We start from the raw sequence: 9743 nt of genomic DNA, 5'->3' as shown, positions 1-9743 counted from the left end.
GTGTACAATAATAACAATTGTGTTTGATTATTCTTGATTTAAGACTTGAAGGAACTCAAAGCAAAAATATCATCTTAACAGAAGAGCTTACTCAAGTCAAATAACCCTGGGGCCAAGACAAAAATGAAAACTGAGCAGGGTAGAAAGAAAATAAATAAAATTTAATGACCCTCTTATTGCTGGCAAATTTACTTATAAAATAAAGAAAGAAAATTTACGCGCTTTGGCTCCAGCTCTCTATTTTATACTGCTCTGCTCAAAGTAAAAAAAGTCATGGTGAATTCATGTATGAGATAGAAAAAAAAGAAAGTCTGGCATCTAAGTAGGAGACTGCCAATGGTTATCCTATCAACTCCCAGTATTGTATAAAAACAAAGACAATGTGGCAAAAGTATGAGACCTGGGGTGAAACATACAGTGAAGTGTAGCCGAGTAGAACTGAAGAAACAGGAATAAAAGATATGTGGGGATAAAGATGTCAAACACCTAAAGATAGAAGTTTGGAAATTGATATCCAAGTTTCTTTGATCAAATCAAATGCTCACTAAAACAAGACATATTATTCACCTACCAAGAGATCACCATCCACCTAAACTGACAAGCTGAAATGAGGACAGCATTAATCAAAGTAGCAGCTAAGAGGCCTTGGTAAGTCTGAAGGAACTGTAAATATCCAAACCTCAGGTGGAAGAAGTTGTCAACAGGATAGCCATTGGTTGTAAACTCAACAATTCTGGCTTTTTTGGAAGACTGGCAGGAAGTTAGTCAGTGATGAAAGAAACCTCTGAGAAGTCATGTTTTCAACTTGTCAGAAGTTATGTAGGGAAGTCACTAATGTGGAAGAAGATGTTTTGGATAGATAAGATAAAATCTAATACTTTTGACCAACATACAAAATGCTTACATGGCACATTAACATGAACAAACTGTCTCCACAGCGTTGGGCTCATCCAGTTTGGTCGGACATACCAAATAGGCTGCGCAGTTCAGTATGCACAGCTCAACAGACATCGCAGCTCGGATGTCACCTGGTATTATAAAACCCACGAAAAATAAACTTTCGTTGCCATTTTCAGCGTGTCTCACGGGACAATGCATCAGAGGTGCATATCTGGAGAGGGAAAAGCTCAAAGGCAAACTTTTTTCCTCTACATGGCCATTCCCTGAAGAGTTTCAAAGCTGGAAATCTGTCTTGTACAAGAAGGTAAGAAGATTCATATACCAATCGAAGACCATGCCGACACGCGGCGCAGGGGAAAAACCCACAGAGGTTTTATTTCCAGTCGACTAAACGGTTGTTCATATTTTCCCCTCTTGGACGGATATTAAGTTTACCTTTTTTCAGACCCGACCCATCCTCAACCGGTGGAGAGATGAAATAAGGATCAAAGTAATTTCGTTCTTTTTATATTAAATCGGATAAGTGCAATTAGAAGTCTGGGCAGGGTGAGGTAATAGTTAAGGTGATTTAGAATCATCAGTAGTTGATCCAAGGTATCAACTAGTTGCATGCAATATTGATTGAATTGTTTTATGCTGAGTGTTTGATTTGCTGTGCAAGGTGCATGTTCATGTTTTTGTTCAGCTGATCCCAAATCAGCTGGGAGTCAGAAGTTGGACTTTTAAAGTTTTCCATTCAAAGAAACTGCAGTCTGGGCCTCGTCTGACCATTTCTTTGTTCCAGTTTTATTACTGGAGCTTTTCCACTGAGTTCCTGCCTCAGAGTTGTATGACCCTTTTTTCAAGATTTGGGGCAATCAGCAGCTAGTGACTAAGGGTACAGCCCACCGTCTACAAGCTGATCGCTGCAGGCGAGACATTAGCACACCAGTAGGGCTTCTCTTTCCAAGTTAACCCAAATTGCACATTTTGTCCATAAAACTGCTGGTTTGATCTTCATAGACACACAATGTGCATTTATTTTCTTTTATTATTATTGTTAGGTAGTTATCTTTATTCCCTTTATGTACAATAGTGCTTGTTAGTTTGGTGAAGGTTTTTGGACAAGAATGGTGGTATATCAGAATTATATGGCTTCAAAAAATCTTCATATATATAATTAAGAGAAGCTTTTGTGTTTATTTCATGCAAGAGTGATTTATCTTTCAAAATAAGGTTGATGTTCCCCCACCTTCGGTGAAGCGGTTGATTAAACAGTGACATTTTGTGGTTTTGGTTAATAATTATCAATTATAATGATAAATAACTAATTGTAATTATTAAGAGCTTTGAGTCCATAATCACAACACCAGAGGACATATCTGATTTCTATAATGATTTTTGATTAGGAAATAATTTTCCTGAATTATGATTTTTCATTATAATGTTTGTTAAATATTAATTAATCAATAATCATAATCCTTACAACAGTAAAACATCATGGTGTGGCACATCATACTGTGGCAGTTATTTTCTTTAGCAGAGAGCCATTCAGAGTCTGTGGAAGAAAACCCATTAGAGGGTACAAGAACGTTTGACTGGCAAAGGTTTACCTTCCAGAAGGAGAAAAACACTAAACATATAGCCAAAGCTAAAACAGAATTGTGTAGATTCAAATGTATTAGTGTGTTGGAATAGCTTATTCAAAGTCCAGACCTAAATGCAATTTTGAATCTGTGGCAACACACAATTTGTGATTCTTTCAATAAGACTGAGATTATTTTATTAAGAGGAATAGGCAATTTCTTACTGTGCAAAGCTGGAAGACACTTTTGCAAGCCGGTGTATAGGAGACTTTACAATTGGGGAGTCAGGTCACTAAAATCAGAAGACATTTCAAAAAATGGAATGAAAAGGTTAAAGGAGCTTGTTGTGAGCTTTTTCTCACAGATGAGATTCAAAGCTTCTACCTGAGTGGGTTGGTACCATCTAACTAGGAGAGCCAGGGGCACACACTGGAGAAGCTAAAAGTGAAGGTAGAACTGATGTGCTGAATTTAACACTGTTCTTTTATTCTCTCTTCTTACATTGTCCATGTTTAGCCATGTTCATTCCCCTCCTACAATCCTACACCTTTGAACCAACGCGAAACCCTGGAGCTGTTAACATGTGAGATGGATAATAAGTATGAACAGTAATCTCTCTGGTGGATTCAGAACTATATTTTTATTTTTATATATAACATAAAATTTTGCCTCCAAAAAGCAAAAAATAAAAAATAAATAAAATAAAGTAAAAAGAGAGAGATTTTTATATAACGTTGAATAATGATGCAAATGTTTTCAGTGTTACGTTTTGTCTGTTGAGCCCATTTTGATCAGAATTTATGGTTTCTTCTTAGTCCAAGCAGTATAGGTCTAGCAGTATGCATATAACTGCAGTGGGGAAGAAAAAAAAAGATGTTTGGAAATCTACATGGAAGAGCATCAATCTGGGTGAGGTTTATTAAACTTAATTGCCAGTGCTGGTAGCATATGATGCCTCATAGGTATCCCTCATAAACAAGTCCAACATCATTATGATAGACCTAAAATTTGTTGCTTTTAATCACAAAAGTGATTAAAAGCAACAAATTGTTTTCTTATAGACAATATCCTGTTAATCTTAAGTGGTACAGTGTATGTATACATACTCTGTGCTGTGGTCTGTGTGCATGTGTTCATGCAGTGGGTGATAGAAAGGCAGCTCCTGCCTCAGAGACCAAAACAGGCCAGGATTGTGTGTCGGATGCTCCACTGATCCGGTTCGAACCTTTCATTTCTGCAACCCCATTGATGGACAGCCACTCTGTCTGTCAGGTCAGCATTGACCCTACATGGCATTCCCACCTGAACTGGAAAGATTTTGTCATTATTCCATTTATATGGAAAAGGGAACAAAAACTCAATTAGGTAAATGTGTCCTACATACAGTGCCTTGCAAAAGTATATACTTCTCTTTAGCTGTTTCAAATTTAATGAAACAAATTTCTATGTCCATTATTAGAATTTTATCTGATAGAACAACACAAAGTAGAGCATAACTGCAAACTTCTACAATTAGGCAAAAACATTTAACTCTGACCTAATCAGTTTTCATATCTTTGCAACAATAAATTTTATTATTTTAATGAGATAGTAAACACTTTTATTTAAAAACAGCCACCCATTAATTAAAATCAATTAATCACACTGCATTGTGATAGAACGATAAATCCACCAATGTCCTTTAAAAGGCCTTTACAGAGCAGCCATATTTATACAGAGATTAAACACTCATACAGCGGGTAAAATAAGTATTGAACACACTAACATTATCCAAACATGCAAAGAAATCAAAACAAATTAGTCCCACACCTGCATAAATGTAATTTATTTTATTTTTTTTGTGTTAATGACAACATCAACAAGTTCCTGTATGAGGAAACTAGTCACGCATTGCTCAGGTGTAATAAACAATTTTTTCTGCATTCTCTTCAAAACGTGAAGGTTCTGGGGGTCCTTATCCGTCACTCTGATCTTCAGTACTTTCTATAGATATTCAGTTGGATGCAAGTCCGGTAATTGACAAAGCCATCCTTGTCATGTTTAGCTATCAAGGACACAAAGACAGCAGATTAGAGAATCTGTCAGAGTTTTTTAATGAAAGGAAATTCAGAAAAGTGGGCATGGACTCAATGGAACGAACTGGCAAGGGACAGAGAGAATGGGAGAGTCTATGTACTGAGTCAAGAAATGGCAGGCAAAACAGAAAAGCTAATTATAGGCAATTTGGATCAGGTAAGGAGGCAGGGCAGCTGAAGGAGGCAAGTAATTAGCAAGGAAGCTGTGCTGGCATCGTTGAAGCAGCATAGAAGTATGGAGAACCTTTGGTGGAGCTTTGGAAAAAACAATACAAGATGTGTCCACTTGGACACCCTCATCAGAGAACTCAGGACCAGGAACACAAAGAGAGTCCACCTGGACACCCTCGTAAAAGGACATGGGAACGTGAGAAATCTCAAGTTGAGGTGAGGAAAGTTAAACCAAAGGTACAGATGGCATTGAGGATGTCTGAGCCAGAAGCATAGATGGTGATGATGACTGAGCCAAAGGGGTAGATGGCAATGATGATGGTGACTGAGCCAGATGTGTAGATGGTGATGATGATAATTAATGAGCCAGAAGTGTAAATGGCGATGATGACTGAGCCACAACTATAAATGGCGAAGATGACTGAGCCAGAAGTGTAGATGAAAGAACAGGAGGTGCAGAAGGAGTCTGATACTCAGAGGGGTCGATGAAGAGGCACTGGGACTATGAGGCAGCAAAGAGTGGACTATTGGCCTCTCTGGCAGCATTAAACGGGCTCTTAGGCTCTCAAGACAACATGAAGTGCTAAAAAGATGAAAAATACTTACAAAAATCTTGTGCAAGAACCACAAGAACTGAACCAGGCATGTGGTCAAAGGAATGAACCAGCAAGGAACAGAGAGAATGAGGGTCTATATACTGAGACAGAGTGGAGAAATGACTGGCAAAGCAGCAAAGAGCTAATCAGAGGCAATGTGGATCAGGTGAGGATGCAGAGCATCTGAGGGAGGTAGGTAAGTAAGTAACACAAGGAAGCTGAGCTGGCACATAAACAATCAAAAAGGGGAAGGCAAACAGAGTAGTAACATGAAATATGCAGAGAACCACTTGGCCCACTTTGCATGTGTTTCCATTCGGCTTTTTCTATACTAGTACTTTTCCGTACCAGTACGTTTTGTATGTTTTTCATGGGCTGACCAGGGACTACATGTGGCATGAAAGAATTGCTGAACACTGATTGGCCATGGAACGAGGAGAAATTAAAACATTTTAGCAGATGTAGTGCAGAGAAAAGATAATAAAACTCATAAGCGACTACAACAATGTTAAGCACCCCAATGGCAAGAGTGTGTCAAACTGAAATATAATTTTACTGTTTACAAATCATAAACCATGACTGAAGGCTGAAAGTAGAGAAAAGAAAAGGGACATGATGTCAGCTTTCTGAATTACGCGCAAGTAGGGGGCACTGTATTTAATAACATTCTCAATCAGCTGATCACACATAAAATCAGCTGTTCGGGCACACAAACATTTGCCCCAAAATATACAAAACAGTATCGCCATGAAACATGAGTATTTGGTTGAGAAATGTATTGACAGTAGTAAGAGTAGTAAGAGAGCGGCTGCTTGTATCAGACTGCCTGCATCGGGTCAAACAGCAGGAAGAACCCATTGAATCCACGGAACATGAATATCCAATATCCAACCTGAAACTTCCCCGTGGTCAGAAGTCCACGGTTTTGTGCTTTAAAGTCCTTGTCTCCATTATTGTCATGACTGAAACAAGAACTTACTCAAAAAGCCCAAAATGTTAACTTCAGGAAAACTTTCGAGCATTACCACTCAAGACAACTGCATCTCTCTTCTCCGCTTCTCCTGCTACACTCCACTTCACATTAAAACCCCTGAGCCTCATTTTAGTTCTGGCTGTGCTGTGTTCTAGATAATTATCCCAATGGATCATTCTATACTAAAAAAAAAAACATATACAGGTCCTTCTCAAAATATTAGCATATTGTGATAAAGTTCATTATTTTCCATAATGTCATGATGAAAATTTAACATTCATATATTTTAGATTCATTGCACACTAACTGAAATATTTCAGGTCTTTTATTGTCTTAATATGGATGATTTTGGCATACAGCTCATGAAAACCCAAAATTCCTATCTCACAAAATTAGCATATCATTAAAAGGGTCTCTAAACGAGCTATGAATCTAATCATCTGAATCAACGAGTTAACTCTAAACATCTGCAAAAGATTCCTGAGGCCTTTAAAACTCCCAGCCTGGTTCATCACTCAAAACCCCAATCATGGGTAAGACTGCCGACCTGACTGCTGTCCAGAAGGCCACTATTGACACCCTCAAGCAACAGGGTAAGACACAGAAAGAAATTTCTGAATGAATAGGTTGTTCCCAGAGGGCTGTATCAAGGCACCTCAGTGGGAAGTCTGTGGGAAGGAAAAAGTGTGGCAGAAAACGCTGCACATACGAGAAGAGGTGACCGGACCCTGAGGAAGATTGTGGAGAAGGGCCGATTCCAGACCTTGGGGGACCTGCGGAAGCAGTGGACTGAGTCTGGAGTAGAAACATCCAGAGCCACCGTGCACAGGTGTGTGCAGGAAATGGGCTACAGGTGCCGCATTCCCCAGACCTGGGCTACAGAGAAGCAGCACTGGACTGTTGCTCAGTGGTCCAAAGTACTTTTTTCGAATGAAAGCAAATTCTGCATGTCATTTGGAAATCAAGGTGCCAGAGTCTGGAGGAAGACTGGGGAGAAGGAAATGCCAAAATGCCAGAAGTCCAGTGCCAAGTACCCACAGTCAGTGATGGTCTGGGTTGCCGTGTCAGCTGCTGGTGTTGGTCCACTGTGTTTTATCAAGGGCAGGGTCAATGCAGCTAGCTATCAGGAGATTTTGGAGCAGTTCATGCTTCCATCTGCTGAAAAGCTTTATGGAGATGAAGATTTCATTTTTCAGCACGACCTGGCACCTGCTCACAGTGCCAAAACCACTGGTAAATGGTTTACTGACCATGGTATCACTGTGCTCAATTGGCCTGCCAACTCTCCTGACCTGAACCCCATAGAGAATATGTGGGATATTGTGAAGAGAACGTTGAGAGACTCAGGACCCAACACTCTGGATGAGCTAAAGGCCACTATTGAAGCATCCTGGGCCTCCATAAGACCTCAGCAGTGCCACAGGCTGATTGCCTCCATGCCACGCCGCATTGAAGCAGTCATTTCTGCAAAAGGATTCCCGACCAAGTATTGAGTGCATAACTGTACATGATTATTTGAAGGTTGACGTTTTTTGTATTAAAAACACTTTTCTTTTATTGGTCGGATGAAATATGCTAATTTTGTGAGATAGGAATTTTGGGTTTTCATGAGCTGTATGCCAAAATCATCTGTATTAAGACAATAAAAGACCTGAAATATTTCAGTTAGTGTGCAATGAATCTAAAATATATGAATGTTAAATTTTCATCATTACATTATGGAAAATAATGAACTTTATCACAATATGCTAATATTTTGAGAAGGACCTGTATAAGGCATTCTTGCATATTTGGATTTTATTTTTTATGTTTTTATTTTCTTTATTTTTTATCACACAGATTACTTTAATATGACAATGTCACACAGTAACGTTAATAGTGCACAACACTAACTGTTGTAGGCGGGTCTTCAAGCCATAACTCCAGCCGTCAGTGGGTCAATGGAAACACAACAGGTTTCATGCCGAGTAGAGCGGGACCAAGTGCAGTGGAGCCGCACCACCTAAAAAGAGCCAGAGGAAAAGGGGCATATTACAGACCATACCATGATGTTTCCACCTGCATGTCAATTTTACTTTTGCCATGTTATTTTCAAGGTATTTTCAGGTCTTTCTGAAGGTTTCTCTGAGTTCTCTTTAGCTCTTGGACTACTCTTTTGATAACCTCTGTCAGAAAGCTTTTCAGGCTCACCTAGATGTGGCTGGTGCGTGGTAAAATTATGTTTTTTTCACTTCAGGATTATGGCTCAAACGCCTGTCACTGGAACATTTAGAAGCTTAGAAATTCTGTTCAAATTATTGCCATTTGTGTGTTTTGCAACAGAAAGAGTTTTTGTGAAGTCTCTTTGCTTTTACCAATCTATGCAATACTTTGGTAATGAGAAAACTTTTTAGGCTATTGGTTAATATTACAACTGAACAGGATTTGCGCATAGCAGCAGGAATGCATTTTAAATATTGAAAGATTTCAGCTGCTTCCTATACCTTTTTGCACATCCTTTTCTTCATCAATTCAATACTTATTTCATGTCCCATTAAAATGTTTACCCAGAATTTTATTAAAAGGACCAATTTGGTTTGAGTACTTTGTTTGCAGGATTACTTGGGATGTTACCAATAGCTGGTGTCAATTTCATGTCAATAGCAATATTGGACACATATGTACTGAGTAAACACTGATTAATTTAATACCTTTTTTTAATATATTTTATTGTAGACGAAGTCTGTACTGAATCTTATTTAAATCTTATTTAAATGTACTAAAATAAAGCATTCCACTTCAGAATACTACACAACTTTATGTTGGTCTTTCACAAAATTCTAATAAAATACCTTGAAGTTTGGGGTTGTAATGTGACAAAATGTGAAACAGTTTAGGGACATTAATACTTTCACAATGCTTTGTATTAGTTATTTAAGGTTTTAAGAGATCTTTATGTTTATGAGAATGACAATGCATTTTTTATTTAACCATTAATTAATTACAAGGTGATAATGAGGAGCTGTAGCTGGCACTGCAGTTCCTTGGTTTTATTTCAGTGTTGTAGAAATAGTCTGCCATAGTTACAGCAGGCTGCAAGCTAGGCCTTAGGCAGCAGTCAAAGCTAAAATATGTTTTCCAAGTCAAAACAAAACCCAAAATAGCATTTATCTCAAACAGTCACAGTCAAAAAAAAATCTTCTGATTGGATACTTTTTGTAGAATGCCATCTCATTACACCAACTAGGAGTTCTTAGCAGTGGTTTCTTGAAGGATGTTTAAAGGACTGGATTAAGACAGATTCTTTTAGCTTTGCTGATTCAGTTTCGTGACCATGCATAACAGCAATTGCATCTATCATTTTTACCTTTATGACAAATTGGTTTGTCAATAGCTGCTCCTGACAGAGACGTTGTTTGGCAACCAAGAAATCATTAAGTCATCATGTCATTGATGTTCTAACAGAGAGGGCTTTGTCACAGGG

The sequence above is a fragment of the Girardinichthys multiradiatus genome, chromosome 13 (assembly GCF_021462225.1).
Source record: "Girardinichthys multiradiatus isolate DD_20200921_A chromosome 13, DD_fGirMul_XY1, whole genome shotgun sequence".
NCBI lineage: Eukaryota > Metazoa > Chordata > Actinopteri > Cyprinodontiformes > Goodeidae > Girardinichthys > Girardinichthys multiradiatus.
Note: the sequence above shows the minus strand (reverse complement) of the source record.